This window comes from Molothrus ater, chromosome 1 (genome assembly GCF_012460135.2).
Source record: "Molothrus ater isolate BHLD 08-10-18 breed brown headed cowbird chromosome 1, BPBGC_Mater_1.1, whole genome shotgun sequence".
NCBI lineage: Eukaryota > Metazoa > Chordata > Aves > Passeriformes > Icteridae > Molothrus > Molothrus ater.
In genome coordinates, this window is record NC_050478.2 from 29680853 (window position 1) to 29697632 (window position 16780).

A 16780-nucleotide genomic window follows, 5' to 3' on the forward strand; every position below is an offset into this window, starting at 1 on the left:
CAATTTCAGTCTTTGTTCTTGCAGCATCTCTTGTATATATAGCAGAAAACTGAAACAAAGATCTTAGTAAGAATTTCAGTTACAGTACCAAGTATTTCAACCTCATTTTGCATGCTCTGTGATTCAAAGCGTTAACTATCTGTTTACATGTGATATACTACAAAACAGGGCCCACAAACCTTTGTTCCATTTCTCAACTTTTTTTTCATCAATCTTGTCTACTATTACAATTGCTTTTAGTGTTCCTGATAATTTGTAAAATGTCATATTTATTGCACACACCCATATGCACCTGCAAAAAATATACTCCATGGATCCCCTATGAAAAATTCTCTCTAATAGAATAATACCTTAAGAATTAAGTGACAGATAATGAATAATGAAGAGTCAGCAACGACTGGTAAAAGTCAGTGCCTTACTAATAATAAATAAAATGCAGAGGGGAGTAAAAATAATAGGATATAACAGATAAGGGGGAAGGGGGAAGTAGGGCAGATTTGGAAATATTCACATGAAGAAAAATGGGGAACAATTTATGGTGGATCTGTTTCTCAGGAAGTTTGGTCCAAGTCTCACTGGCAAAAGCAAAGAGGCAGACTTCAGAAATATGAAGTAAGGAGAAAGACATTGAGTGAGGGGAAGGACTTCATGCCACTTTTTCCTTTTGGCCTTTATACTCTACACACATTTTCCTTACCCTTACTCATACACGTTCGTCTGGGGGAAATGTTGGGATTGGGAAGTGATCCATGAGAATGAAGCAGCTTGAAAAGCATTATATTAGTCTGTGGAATAAGTAATACTTCAACCAAGTGAAGTAATGGAAACCACTTCACCCAAGTCATTTAAAATTGGACTGAATAAGGCACTGGAGATTATGTTGAAGGGAACAATTCTGCATTGGCAGGAATATGGACAAGATGACTTAATAGATCCAGTGTCCATGTGCCAAATCCTGAGATCCGGATCCAGTTTTTATTACTCTATCTTTACTCAAGTTGAACTTCCATTCACATTATTGGGAGCTCATTCTGACACAAGGAAAAAATAACCAAGAGCTTCAGGATTTATGTGTAAAACAGTGAATAAAACTTAACTTGTTGCATAATAATTATGAAGTATGAGGGTAAAAATAATGAATCTATACAGAGCACTCCTTGAATTATTCCTAACAGTCTGAACAGAAAAATAACAGTTTATCTAGTTTAATCAGTTATTACACACAGGAATCAGTGAAAACCCTACTGCTCACTTGAAATATGTCTCCATGTGTATGTTATGCTGCTCCTGAAACTAGTAAAAATATCTGTGAATACAATATTACAGTGAAAACTAAAGTTTAATTATGCTTTTCTATTTAAGCATGGGAACAGTATTAGAAACTTACATTAAAAAACACATAATGCAAATATATGCAACAGCATTTTTTCCTTTTCTTCATTAAATATTGTTGTGTTATTTCAATGCAAATGGTAGAAGGTTTAGGGTAAATGAAGTCTATTTTTCTTGGTTGAGAAGTGTGTGTAAAGGAATCAAGGGTCTTCAGAGATTCTGCTTAACTCTGTTTTGTTTTAGTTTTACAGAAAAATAGCACTAATTAAAACAAAATTAGTCTATAAATGCTATTAACACATTTAAAATGAGAGATTTGAGTGTTCTCTGGGGACAGAGACATGTATTATGTACATAACGGTTGGTTTAGATGCAGTTAAATAGTTCCAATTTTCACTTCATTCCCATTCACACCTGTCGCCTGCTTAGATTATTCCTGGCAGAAAAATGGTGAATGAGTTCTCCCTGGCACACTATAGAATGATCACAGACAGAAAAATCAAAGGCCATATTGAGTGTATTGGGGAAGAAAAAAGATTCAGAAATACAGCTGAAGCAGCAAATTCTACATTTTGTAACCCACAGAGATACATATTATTCATATTAAATGTTTAAATTGAGGATAGGATTGGAACTTTAGGACAGTGGAATTTCTTCCTTCCCAATAAAAAATTCATGTTAATAGCTGGTTGGGATCTTATTAAAATTTTTATACCTTACTGAAAATTTTCAAAGAAGCTTTCTAATAGTCATAGTTTTAAGAATTCTTGTTTATGCCTATACTGAGCACTAGTCTGTATGAAGGTCTGAGATTTTTCTTATATCTTTCTGGACTAAGGTTATTGCCCAACACTTAAAGGCTGCAAAAAGTCATGTGTGTTCTCAGAGTGTGTTCTCAGAAGAGAAATCTTATATCATGTTTTTCTTTTCTGTTTTGTTTTTTTTTTTTTTTTTCTGATGATTTGCTTTAGGGGTCCTTCCCTAGATCTACATAGAAGCTGGACGAAAACTGGCACATTAGCTTTAAAAATACTATGAAATCAAAGTGAAACTCATCATGTAGCACATACAGATATGGGGGGAAGAGCTGTAGTGGACATGGGCTTGGAGAACCAGTAGGGAAGATGCACAGACATAGTTATTTTAAACTGATTGCAAAGACCAAAGCAATGTATCAAGTCTCCTGCCAGGGTCTTCAAGCAGAACACAAAAAAAAGTAATGGCTGACTATGGAGCTTATGGTCTATACAAAGACCAGAACTGCTGCACTCCTCCCCAGCTTCAACTATACCCTGTAGATGCACCTGATTTCTTGGACCATCATTATTTTTAAACCAAATAAAATGTCTCTCTGCTTCCTTAGGTATGGAAGGCATTGCTTTCACAGTATGCTTCATCTGGAACTGTATTTAAGTAAACTCAAGAGAACTCTATATAGGCAATGCAAAATCATGTGTGAGTTTTTGTTGTTGTTTCAATAGACAAGGCTTGAGTAATGTTAGGGTTTATGGCTTTTATTTTATTTGGAGGGACTACTTTTTAACGGAAGCAGGAAGCAGTCTTTGGACACAGTAAGTCACAATGTATAAATAGCTCTACTGAGAGCATAACAAAGACCCTTTTGTGCTCTTTTACCAGCACAGCCAATCACATATGCAACTTAGTAACATAAAAATACCTCATCCTTACTTATGACACCTATATCTTACAAAAAAAATTATTAAGATATCCTTTTAGAACTTCTATCAAAAGCACGTTATTTTTTGGGCATTTCTTATGAGAAGTCATACAGAAGCTGAAATTATTTTCTCTAAGAATTGTAGAGAAATACAAGAAATTTGCTGTTGTTTGATTACAAAGTAGAACATACAGTTAATTCATCTTAAATTGGAATACATTTGTGGAAATATGCTTCTCCATATGGTTTCATATTTATTTCTGTAAGGTGAATACAGTGATGGCATTTTTTTCAAACCAGAATCCACGACTTTTTTATTAAATCAAAACCAGTGTAGTTTCTTCTTAGCAAGCATTTGGGACCTCATTTTAAGTCATTTTAAGGAGGTCTGAAGTTTATTGGATTTTAAATATATCCTCCTCTCCATCACGAGTCTTTTAAAGGATAGTTTAATCTGTCTAATTTACATTCAGGAATTTCATTTTACATGCCAGGCTCTGGGACTGTCAAATCCTTTGGCTTTTCATTCTTATCAAACATAATAAAGCAATCATATATAACCAGTAGGATGTATTTTTTTGATTTTTATCCAAATATCATTTTCAAATCTAATTTAGGTCATGTAGGATGCCAATTTTGTGCAGTTGAGGAGTTAGATGGATTTTCCAAAGGAAGATTATCAGTAGTAAGTATAAACATATGTCAGTTCATTAACTCTTTAAATAAAATATCCAGCACATCAAAATTCATTCCCTCCTACACTTTCATATGGTACAATAGGTCGTACTTGAGACTCTGTAAAGTCCTGATAGAAAATCTCCCCAAACCAGTAGAAATAATTGGCTTTTTAGACGGGTTTGTATGTGGGCAAACTCTAATACATCCAAACATTTTACTGAGTAGGCTTGATCACATTTTGAGATTTGGGACAGATAAAGATCCCACAGAGCCTATTCCAGCCACTGCTTAGAATGGCTTCCAGTAAAATATTCTCTAGCTGCTCCGTAACTTAAAGAGTCATTATGTCCTACTTATATACAAGGACAGAAGGTAAATTTGCCTATTGTCAGTCAGTCATTCCTCTTCCCCTTATCCCCTGCAAATATAACAATGCATTTTTATCTATCTAAGAAGCTTTGCCCCATTTTGTCAAAATCAATACAGGTTCTACACAAAGTGTCAATTTGTATTTCTTAATCATGAAAATTTTTTATTCCACTCTTATGCTTAGAGAATATTTTATAGAATATTTTTTCTTCCCATACTTTGAACATGAAAGGTTCTATAATAATAAATATAATAAAATGTTCTTTTATTTCCAACTTTAGGAGCAACCAAATCTAAATCCATGCTAAACCCAAAAGTCAAGTAAATTCTAATGAATCTTTAGAAGTAGCACTATCGTTGCCAATTACTTTCTTCCTCTGCTTAGTGTTATGCAAATTGATACTAACCAATAAAAGGGGGTTTGATTGCAAATGAATTAGATGGTACCAAAAACCAGTAATATACCCAACTTCAATTAAGTGCTAAGCATTTTATTCCTTGTACACATAGAATATTTTAAGATTAGTAATGTATTCACATATTTCATAGACTTAGTGACAAAAATGAGTCTGTCTTTATAGAAGCTTTGTACTCTTCCGGGGTTAGATGAGGATTCTACCAAATCCAGGACACAATTCTCATTAACATAAGCCTGGTGGAGCTTTACTGCTACCTAGACATAAGTAAAAGCTGTTATGTAGAATTTCTTATCCGTTTGGACATACAAAAAGAGGAAAATCCCTCCTTTTCACAGTCTTCAAACAAAAGAAAAAGAAGGCAATGCTAGCTCTTCAAGAAACTGCTACATCATTAAATCAATCTTTGCTAATTTTTCAACCCCTCTTCTCTGCAGCCAGCCAGCCATATAGTACCCTTTTGCTCTTGAGCCCAGTCTACCCCATGTCTTATACTGATAATAAAAATCATATAGAAGCCTACACCACTTATGTTAAATGCAGGGATGGTGTAATCTGTTAAACAGACAACAGTACTTCTCAGCACCTTTCCACAAGAATGGAGGACAATATTCATTCTTAAATACATTCAGATTCAAACATTCAAAATCTTTTAGCAACCACATCTGGGGACTGAAAGGAAAATGTGAATAATAACTCAGAGTGGTAAGCCTGTCTCACTAGCATGGCCCTAAGTAAGAGGGACCTCAGAGTAGCCTTTTCCCTAGGGCAAACCAGAAAAGGAAGCAGGATTCACATCATCTTCCTGCATTGATCTATAAGCAATTAATCTGCTCTGCCTTGAACAGTCAACACACTAACCTTTATGTCAGCTCATTTGTAGCAGCTGGTTGTTATGGTTCTCCACTAAAACCTTTGCTCAACTCCTATTGCTATTAAGCACCCAGGTGATGCCCACATGCTCTTGTCTGGGCTTGTGTAGATGTGGGGAAAACCTTGATATTTGTCCATCTCTAGGTCTCTCCCAGTGTAAAGGTGGTTAGAACAGCATAGTTTCAAAGTCCTTTCAGAGCCTGTGTGCCAATATTCATCAAAGATATCACAGTAAGTAAAAGTATGCTCTGGACTCACATTGAGAGGTATGGAGTCATCAACAAACATACAGGGCTGGAGAGATAGCTCTTCCCAAATATATAACCTGGGATTTTTATATTGCACACCCTGGGTATAGTAGTGTTTGACAAGATTTACAGAACTGAATCCATCAGAAAAAGAGAACACACAGGTTTAACAGCAACCAATCATGAGTCAGGTCAAAGAGACAGGGAGGCTTGATTGTGGTTTCAGGGTAGGCCATGTCCACAGTTCCTGACTGCATTTTCATCAGCTATAATTTAGAAAGTCTTTATCACCACCACCAGAACAGAAAATAAATATTAAAAAATTCACTTCAGTATCTCATAATATCTACACTTCAACAATCAAGTAAATAAGATTCATTTTACATTCACACTTGAATTATTGTTATACAGCCAACAAAAACAAAATATGAAGCCTTACTGAAGAGCAGTTTTAATTTGATAGCATTTCTGAAGTGTCTGGGGATATCTGCTGTCTATGAATGCTGCATAAATTCTGCCATTGTTTTCTAGAGTACTGCAAAAGGAGAACTTCCAAGTGTTGTTCACAGCAGGAAATGCCTTCAGCCCATTTCTACCCACAACTAATAATTCTTAAGTTAATATCTGGTGGGCCCCTCCAAGCATTTCAAAATTGTATGCTTTCTGCAGTGGTCTAGTAAGGACTCTATGACCTACAAAAATTGGTAGCGTGAGTTGTGACATCTCATAATGACATGTTCTCACATCAGTTTTGTTTATTGTATCAGTGGTGCAAGTTGTGATTAGAAAAGAAGTAGCACACAGCAATTAAAATAGATGTTTTTCTTTTTATGATTTCTTTCTCTTTCTTTGAAATTAAAAAAAATCTTACTCTGATCACTGCTATCCTATTCCTCCTCCATCATTTCTCAAATCCCTCAGTCATAAAGTGTTGATGGTATTCACCGAGATTTAGAGTACAAGAATTCTCTATTTCATTTATCACTGCATTAAACTTGCTTCCCTTTCATTAGAAAGTTTCATACTACCTACCATATTATTATACAAGACCAGTCTTAAAATATCCCTGTATTTACAAACTTTTTATATGCCATAATACTAGAAGAGTTGCATATGCAACATTGAACCGTAAGTCCAGTCATTATGTTAACAATAAATAAGCTACTAAGAAATATTTACAAAGAAATATGAAAAAACAAGGCATAAGTAGCATGTTGATATATTTAAGTGGATATATCAATCCAGACAAGAGACAATGAACCATGTGCTGATCATCTCCTTTTCATCTTGTCCACCAAGTTTTTGCACCTTTCAAGCCATCCACTTCTATTGCTCATAAGCAGAAATTGATGTTCTGCTTATGGATGACTGTGACCATTTATTCTAGCTGAGGAACTGGTTCTAAATTTCTAGCCACACTTCATATAAGACTTAATAATAGACATCCCACCAAATAAATCTATTTGATATTATGAAAAGTGTATTAGGAAGCTAAACTAGATAATTTTTAAAGAATTTGGGTTTATTTTTTAAGAAAATGTGCATGCTGGAAGACACTTCTATTTACTAAAGTGCATTTTTTTCTATGAACTTTTTAAAGTTCAAAAGAATAGGAACTCAAAAAACCAGAGAGTAAAAGATGAAGCATTAAATTCTCATTGTGGTGTACACTAGAGTCATTTGGATGATTAGGCAAAAAATGAATTTTCAAGCTACTGTCCTGTTCTTTACATTTTAGCATTAGCTTTGGGATAATGCATTTCAGAAGCAGACAATACCCACTCAGTTAGAAAGAGATTACCTTAAGTCTTCTTTATGAAAAAACAGGGAGAAGCAGGAGCCTTAAGCTCACAGCTATGTCTGTTTTAACCGTGCTGACCCCATTTGTGTTTCACTGCATTGGTGCCGAGAGCTTTGCTCTGATTCGAAAGGTCAAGGATTGGAGGAGCTATTCCTTACAGACTGTGTTCTTATTTCTGGGTATTTGGTCGTAGCACTCTAAATGTTCACCAAATAGTCTTGGGCTTATATTTTTCAGATTCCATTCTTTAGAAAAGAAAGAGTTATCCTCTTTCAATCCATAAGGCTAAAAAAATCAAGTCAAAGTACAAAAGTTACAATTCCTCAGTGTGTCTACTCTATCCTTATTTGTTCCATTTTTGAGTGACTGAGCATTTGATTCAGCTCAGGCAGCCACCACTCCCATTTCCTGAGCCTCAGCCAGGTCTCTCAGGCCCATTCACAATTCCAGCACTAACTTTCCATAATTATTTTATTTCCTTAATCTTCCCAATGGCTGGTTCAGCCCCAGGTGGGCCTCATTCCTCTCCAAGTTCAATAAGACAGTCTCTTACTCCCTCTGCTCTGCTGTCTCCTCCAATTTTGATTTTTGTTGGCAGCCTTACAGTATCTCCTGTCCTTCTCTTATGCACACACAAACACACATATGCACTCACACACAATAGATGGGAAATACCATTTGGAGAAAAACAATGGCAAGCTGCAATGTTCCACACCTCAAAAAGAACCAAAAGCTGGAAAAAAAAAAAAAAAAACAAACAAAAGGACTATGAGAGAAAAAAGAGGACCACAAAACTGTAAATAAAGGGGTAGGGGAGGGGGAAAAAAGAGTTTGAATATATCAGTAACAAAACAGTGAAAAAAATGTTACTTATATATATAAGGTGAGGGGGAAAATAGTGAGTTACAGTAGTGATGAGGAGAAGATAGAAGAAGATATAAAAAATAGAAAAAACTTAAGCCCCAAATAACCTAAAGCTTAATGTAGCTTTTCAATTTCTACATCTCTGTGCAAAATTTCTACCTCTAGAAGTGTTGAAAAAGATGCAAAAACTCCAACCAGTTTCATTTTATTGTCTCAGTCCTAGCTTACCACACAGTATTCCCAAAGCTGAAAATGTTAAATGCTTGAGCCCTCCCTCAGCTTTTTCCACATGTTAACCTGGAGTGCAGTACATGTCATTATGCAAGCGTAATGCTGCATGCTACACCCAGGTGTAGCATCTAACTGCAGTCTTCAGAGACAAGTCTGTTGGCTGCAGCTTAATAAACCATTTAAATACATGGCTGATTTAAAGCAACAGCTGAGTCTAACCTGCGGAAGCCGGGTGTGCCTCCCAACCCCTACAGCCATGTGTGTGTGTCTGTGTGTCTGTGTGTGTCTGTGTGCCCCAGCTGCACTCTGGCTTCTTGCTCACTCCCTTCAAGCCTTCGCCCCCACACTCCAGTTTCCGGCCCAGGCGGGTCCCCCCCAGATGATCAAGGATTTGGTTATGGAGCACACCCCACTGCTCAGACAGAGCCTCTGGGAGCCATTGAGTGCTATGTTTGCAGCAGCCTGAAGCAGAGCTTCGACTCAGGGTAATTATCTTGTGAGCTGAGCCTTGTACGAATATTGTGCACTAATAGATTTGCTGTGAAAGAGCATATCTTTTCTCACTTTCAAAAGCAGAAATAAGTTCAGTTCATTTTTTAAAGAAATTACTTTAACAGCTTGTGCCATATTTAGGAAAAGGAATACAAGCACACACCAGGGGCCAGTCTGGTAACAAAGGACACACACTGGTTTGGTAAAAGCAACCAGAGCACTCACATGGCCACGTCGCCATGCACTGCACTGAAAGTGTGCTCATAGGTGTCAGTAGTTCATGCTTGGCCATCTGTATTTTGTCAACAATAGCAATTCACTTTTTAATGAATGTTTAAAGTCTCAATTCCCACAGGAGTAACAGCTACAGAGAGCATCAGCTATTGCTGAAAGAACAGGGATTCTAGGAATAAACAGAATATTGTGGAATGGCAAATGGGAACCAGTGACCTCATTATTCTGGAAAATGTCTCTTTTTGAACCACAAGGAACTCTGACAATTGTAAAGATTTAGTCATGAACAGTGGAGTTTTGCAGAGATAGAGTGAAAGCAAAATTGAGCCCCCTGTGTACTTATGGCAGTTCTTTATTATGTGCCATATATTATCATGTTGTGTTGTGTTTTGCTTTATCGTTGTTGCATCTTTATTAGAGGTGGGCCAGAAATAAAACCCAGATGTAAACATACCTGCACTTCCAAGGCACTTGGCTTAAGTTAAGAGTGCAGCAGCTGAAAGCTATCCTCAGCATGTATTCTTCTAGAACATTTATATTCCGCTTCTCTTAAAGTAAAAAACAAGGAAAACATCTAAAATAGCAAATAAAATCTTGCTGCTGTAACATAATTATGTATAATGTTGTTTGCTACATTTTAAAAGAATCTGACCATACAGGTATGGGTAAGGATTCTGACTTTAAAGAGGAGAGCAATTTTGCTCTCTAGTCTGCAGAATACCAAGAATGCAGGACACATTCTTGTCCTTAAATCTAGGGATTTCCTTTGTTTAGGCTTATTAGGTGAATTACAGACTGGTGTCTTGCAGTCAGACAGTGAGGTCTGCACTGGATTATTGAGTTGTAGGACACAAAACCATACAAAGAAAGAGATGTCATTATTCCAGCGACAATGGAGGAGAAAAATATCCACTGCTGACAGGCCCACTTCCTCACAAGTCCATTGGTGTCAACATACATAGTAGTAGAGACAGACTAGGTTAGGAAAGAGTTTGGTACATCTGGTTAAAAGGGAAGTGTGAGAGCTAAAGGGGAGCAAAATACTGTATGTCAATATTTGCCCTACTGAGGAACAGCAGACACGTATTGGAACTGAAGGATACCATATATAAAGGAGTAAGTAACCACATGCAGCATTTCAGCCGTGCCCCAGCTGTAAAACATTATTTGAAGTTATAATAGTTGCACAGCTGTGGGAAGGTGAGGGTCATCCATTTTACATACATATTCAAATTAAGAATGCAAGGCTGCTGGCACAGAGCATCAGCAATGATATGGCCTCAAAGGTAGGAATGTCCAGAAAGACAGACAAAAATATCTTTCTTTTCTCTTTTGGAAGTGGATGTGAACTTTTTCACTCCTCTCTTGTTTGTGCATGGTTAAACCTGAAGGTGGAAATTTATGAATATCCTGAGCAACAGAAGTACAGATATACAGAAAATTCAAGAATTTAAATTAAAAAAAAAAGAAAGAAAAACCAATGCATACAAAACGGCCTGATTTTCACCTAAATCAGGTGGTGTCTAAATGCCCTAACTGCTTTCTTTCTCAATATTCAATTGTGTTTCTTGAATCCCACATCTGGTCATGGATGCCCTGACTAGACTTTCCTTATGTTCCATCTGGATCAAGAAACTAGATGTTTTCCACATATGAATATGCCTGCAGAGCAATACACAGGTCATATGTACCTCAACTAGCTCTTAATGAAAAAGTCTGGGTACCAGAAGCTCATAATTTATTGCTCCTCACTATTTATCCTCTTTTGATTTGTCTTCACAACCTTCTGCTATGACAAAGAAAAACAGAATTGCTGAGGTTGGAAGGGGCCTCAGAAGATCATCTACTATGAACCCCTGCTCACACCAAGCTCAGCTAGAGAGGCTGCTCAGAACCATGTTCAGCTGCAATTTCAAATATCTCCAGGTACAGAGACTCCATAAACTTTGCAAGCATCCTGTCCTAGTGTTTGACTACCCTGACCACAGTGAAAGGGTTTTTTCTTAAGTTTAAATGTAATTTCTTCTGTTTGAGTGTAGTGATTGTCTCCTGTGATGCTGGGGCTCAGGCTGTGCAGGCTCAGGGACTGCTCTAGGCAAAGCTCCCAGCTCTGGCTCTGCCTGCCCTTCTCTTCATACAACTGGAGTTCAGGCTCTTGCAGCTACAATCCCTTGGACAAGATCTGATCAAACTCCTTTCCTTGTCTCTGACGCAGTGCAGGCTGTAGCGCTCCTGCAGCTCTTTTACCTGGGGACTCAGATCCTCAGTCAGTGCACACTTCCTGCAGCTAAGGACACCATCTTCTCCAGCCCCAGTGTCCTGTCAGGACTGTCAGTGACTGCCAGGTAGGCAGCTAAACACCACACAGCTGCTCACCCAGCCCCACAGCAGGATGGGGAGGGAATTCGGAGAAAAAGTAAAAATCATGGGTTGAGATAAAAACAGTAATAGGACAGGGCAGGAAGGAAGGAAGGAGGGAAATTAAAAATAAATAACAGTAATAAGAATAATTAAAATAATAATTAGAATACACAAACAAGTGATGCACTTATTTACCACCTGCCAACCAAGCCCAGCCAGTTTCTGAGCAGTGGTCCCCAGCCTGTTTTTCCATAGTTTATGTGCTGTACATGACACCATATGGTATGGAATATCCCTTTGGTTAGCTGGCTGCACCTGTCTTGACTCTGTTTCCCCTCAATTTACTGTGTCCCCCACCCTAGTCGCTGGTGGGCTTGGGTGGGGTGAGCACCTGAGAAGTCCTTGACACTGCTTAGCAAACTGAAACTTTGGTGTGTCATCAACATTATTCTCATACTAAGTCCAAAACACATCACTCTACCAGCCACTAGGAAGAAAAGTAGCTTTATCCCAGCTGAAACCAGGATACCTCAGTGAGGCACCTCTGCACCCATGAACCTGCAAAGCTCCATCCACCCTTGGGAATCCAGGTTAAGTTAAGGACAGAGGAAGATTCTTTAGTGGTTCTGCCCTATGAGAGATCAGCACCACTGCTGAGTGTGTACACCACCTCCATAGTTTCTGGTCCCTTTCTGTGCTCCCTTCTGCTCAAATTGACACAGACTGCTGCATCTCCTGGTTGCACCTGTTATTTGCACTCTGTTACACATCTGTGTCACACAGGTATGCTTAAATCTTTTGTGGGACTTCACCCAGTACAAGACTGGCAAGACAAGTATTCGCAAAATCACAGTAACAGATGTGGTCTTCAACAGTGCCAACAGAAATACTCGGGAAGTAATTCTTCTCACTGGGATTTGACACTATTTGATGCATGTTGGTTCTAATGAAGTTCTAATCATGTATAGGAAACAGACATTGTGATCCTCTATTTTTACTCTTTTGAATCTGCTCATACCACTGGAAATAGTTCAGAGACATCACTTTATCTTCAGGAACTGGGTACTACCTATTCATGTACTCTGGGCAGTTCATTGTTTTCCTTTTGATTTTAGGTGCTTCCTTGGTCAGCTAGTCAACTATTCTAGTTACTGGTTTGAAATAGTAGTGGAATCTAGACACCTAACATAGAGGACAAGTTAGTCTTTACAAATCAGAAGATAAATATATAAATGTAATTATGATTATAACCTAATGAAATTTCTGGAATTTAGCTCCAAAAAGATTGATGGCCCTAAATGCTGTAGCAATTATATGAGTTCCAGGTCCTCAAATTTCCAAAGACTAGGCGTTTAGACTCCAAATAATGCCCAGATACACTTGGGGAGACCAGTAATTGTCTCAGGACAAAAACTTGCAGGAGACTTCCAACAGTTTGGCAGTAGAGACAATACATTCAGGCTTTCATAACATACCACAGAATACCATTTTCTAGTATAGACATGTCCTTAAAAACTGCAAAATCTAACACCATTTTTGCACTTGAAAATATTTTTTTTAATATGAATTCATTAAGATTCTTCTTATTAGGAAAATGATTTGAAGACATATATTTTTGAAAGGAAAATTAGTATTCCAGTTTGATTTTCCAAAAATAAAACAGTAGTAATAGTGCTATTTCCCCATTCATCTGTCTGTTCAACTTGCTTGCCAATTCTCAAAAACTTTCAGGGAAGTAAGTGAACATCGAATACAAATCCAACAAGCAAGACTTTACTAATATTCAAATCAATCTGCATTTCCTAAGTTCAAGTTATTACATAAGGTGTGATACATAAGGTGTGAGGTAGAAATTGTTATTACACAGGTAATGCAAATTCAAATTGTGTTTCTGCAGTAATAACAATCACCCTGCAACACACAGCTATCCAGACTGGTAACCTGTTCTGCCTTTTGCGGGACATTGTGGCCCTCACAGGGACACAGCACAAGAAGCATAAGTTGGAACACAGGAAATCTTGACTATGTGTAGAAAAACCAAAACCCAAAAATGTTAAGAGTGGTTGGCCAGAGAGTCTGTAAAGAGTCCTTCCTTGGTGATACACCCAGGGTGATTGCACCAGGCCCTGAGCAGCCTGCTTTAACTGGAAGGGGATTGGACTACACAGTCTCCAGAGGTTCCTTCCAAGCCACACAATGGCTGCTTATGGCTGCTAATATGGAGTCCAATGAGCAGAAAAGGCAGAGTTGGTGAGAGAACTTAAAGCTAGTCTAATTAGCTCACAAAATAAAAGCGAGTCTTGAAATGGATTCATATCTCATTGGCAACTAATGTGTATTAAAGGATATTTGTATATCTTACTGGATTGCTTAGATAGTCGTTTTTTCTTTGTTCAGCTGCTGGCATTTGACTCCCCTGTAACCTCTATTTTTAGTAACCTCCGGATTTCTGAGTAAATCTTAAGAGATGGGAGGTTTTCAAGGCTGTCACCAATAGCCTATCACTAATGTATATAAAGTTTCTGGATTCATCAAGTTAAGTGAAAGATATATTTATGTATAGACATACCTGGATACAGCAGAAAAGAATACCCAAGGACACAGGGAGGTCCTAACCCTAGTCAAAATCAAATGGACCTAGAATCCCTAATCTAATGCAGGGCTGAGCAACTGCATTAAGACCATTAAAACCAATAAGACAGAGTGTTAGAGGAAATAGTCACAAGAGTGTAGACTTCCAAAGCAATGTGAAACATCAACCTGAGTGCTGAAAGCAAGTAAGTTACAATCACTATCTGTTGTTTCTACTGTTTTTTAAAGAATGGATTTTTGCACATCCTTTAAAAATGAGCAGAACTGTACCTAGTTCTGTTGTACCTGACTTGTACTTCACCTGTAATTAAAACAATATGCAGGGCACAGACAGCGAAAACCAGAATGAAAGAAATAAGATATGGAATATAATTGCCAAACACACGTGTTTTCGTGGTTTCTCTAAAACCTGAAGATACTTAGTCAGCTCACTAGCTGTCACTCCAGAAAAACACAGCTTCTCCTCATGTGTGAAGAGAGAATCTGGAGTCCCAGGTAGTCTGTTTTGTCCCAAATGGTGCCCACCATCCATGTTTAGGAAAGTGAATTGAAGACAAGTTTTTCAGACTGAACATAAAACTTGTGTAATTGTGTCTCACTTGTCACTGCAGAAGTTAGAGCTGGCTGTTTTGCCATCCATTGTTATAGTTCTCTTCTTACCCTCTTCATCCCTCATGCTATGGGGAGATGAAGTATAGGCCTTTCAAAGAGAAAAGCAAAAGAAAGCCTTGTTTTGGACTGAAAGAAATAACCTGGTAATTCAGGCAGCTCATACAGTCCAAAGATTTTTATTTCCAAGCCAAATGCTTTTGGCTATAGAGGTGATCTCAGACCCTGCTATCTTTTCTTTGGGTATTAAATAATAGTGTTCTTTGTTTAAAAAAAAATCTATTGAAGCACTAAAAGGAAAGGACTATCCATGTCTTCTGTGACTGAAGCATTCAACTTCTCTAAAACCACGGGGAAAATCTTGCTTCAGATAAGATTTAAGTCCTTATTTACCAAAAAAATTCCCTCAGTAGCCTGAGGCTAGACCATGCACATTTGATATGATACAGACAGGAGACTGTACTGGAATTGTTTCAGATAAATTTCATTGAAGGAGAAAGGTGTGAAATAGTTTCTGTATGAAGAAGGTTGAGCAGATCAGGACTGTTCTGGTTGGAGAAGCAGTAATATAGGCCTAATAAAACACTGAATGGCAAGAAGAAGGTGAATAGAAATAACAGCTCGTGGATTCTTCCCATATAAGAACTTGAGATTATCAAATAAAGTAGCAATTTGCAAGTCCAAAGTAGAGATCCTTAATTCAAGACACTTCATACAAGCTACACACAAGCACTGTGAATCATTTTCACAGGATGTTGCAGGTGCTACAATTTTATATTGTGTATAAAGTGGCTAGAAATATTCATGGCGAGAAAAAAAATCAAGGACCATTAATTACAGATATGTGACATGACTGGCTCAAATTTGCACAGGCACAGAAAATTTCAGTATATGTTTGGCAGACACACACCACTGACTATTGAGAGACAGGCTGCAAGGCTGGAGAGGCATTTGGCCTGCCTGATGTGGCCATCCCTATATTCTTAAATCCCTCATCTGAATGAAGAAGAGCTGTGTTTTGCAATGGGGCTGCTTCCAGAGAGTCCAAAACTAATATAAAGCTCTGAGTTTGAGCAGAAACACCACCCTGCAGCTCCAAAACTCCTTCTGAAACTTGCTCATCTATTCCCAGAATTATCTGATGAAAAGAACAATAAGAGAAGAACACTTTGTTTAAAAAACTTCCAACCACCTCCTCTGTTATCCAAACCAAAACTCCACACTTTTCTGAGGTTTCCCTTCCAGAACCACAAAAGACATTGGCAGGTTCTATAGACTCAGGCACCAGTAAAATCCAATATGTACTTAAAGAAGACTGATTGCCTGTCCTTACTGCAATGATTCTAAGGCCCAGTGCTCCACAGGGGAGAGATACAAGACAGCCAGGAAAGACATTGTGAAAACAGACAGTGAGCATATAAATCACCAGTGCAGCTCAGACATGGAAGCTGGAAAGATGACTCCTATTTGGAAGATAAACTACACTGTATATGCTAAAGCAGAGCAAGGAAATCTTTTGATATAGGCAAAATGCAGAATACTGTGGGGACAGGAAAGGAATCAACCTTCTGCCCCCAGTGAAAATATTGGATTTAGTGAGCCAGAAACTGGAAAGGGTTATTTTTTCCTTGTGCTGAAATACCTCCAGACCATAGCTGGAGGGAGGAGGATTGGGGCACTTGCCTACAATGATTCAACCTAATATGGAAAAAAATATATGCTCTTATGATATTTTATAACACCAAAGTATTTGTCTGCTTTAATAAGCCCAAAGAACCCAGGTGTCTGGTGATTTCTTGTCATAAATCAGGAGCTCATTAAAAGAAAAAAGTATTAAAAGAAGGCAAAGATTCTGGCAGGAGTCTTGAGAAAACAATTGAAAAGCATTTTTGAAGTTTCAGTCATTTTGGTGCAATACTGCAAAGGCCACAGCTCTGAGCAGTAGTAGTTCCAAAGTCAGCTTAGTCTGTCAACTAAGCACCTTAAAGCTCCTGAATTTACT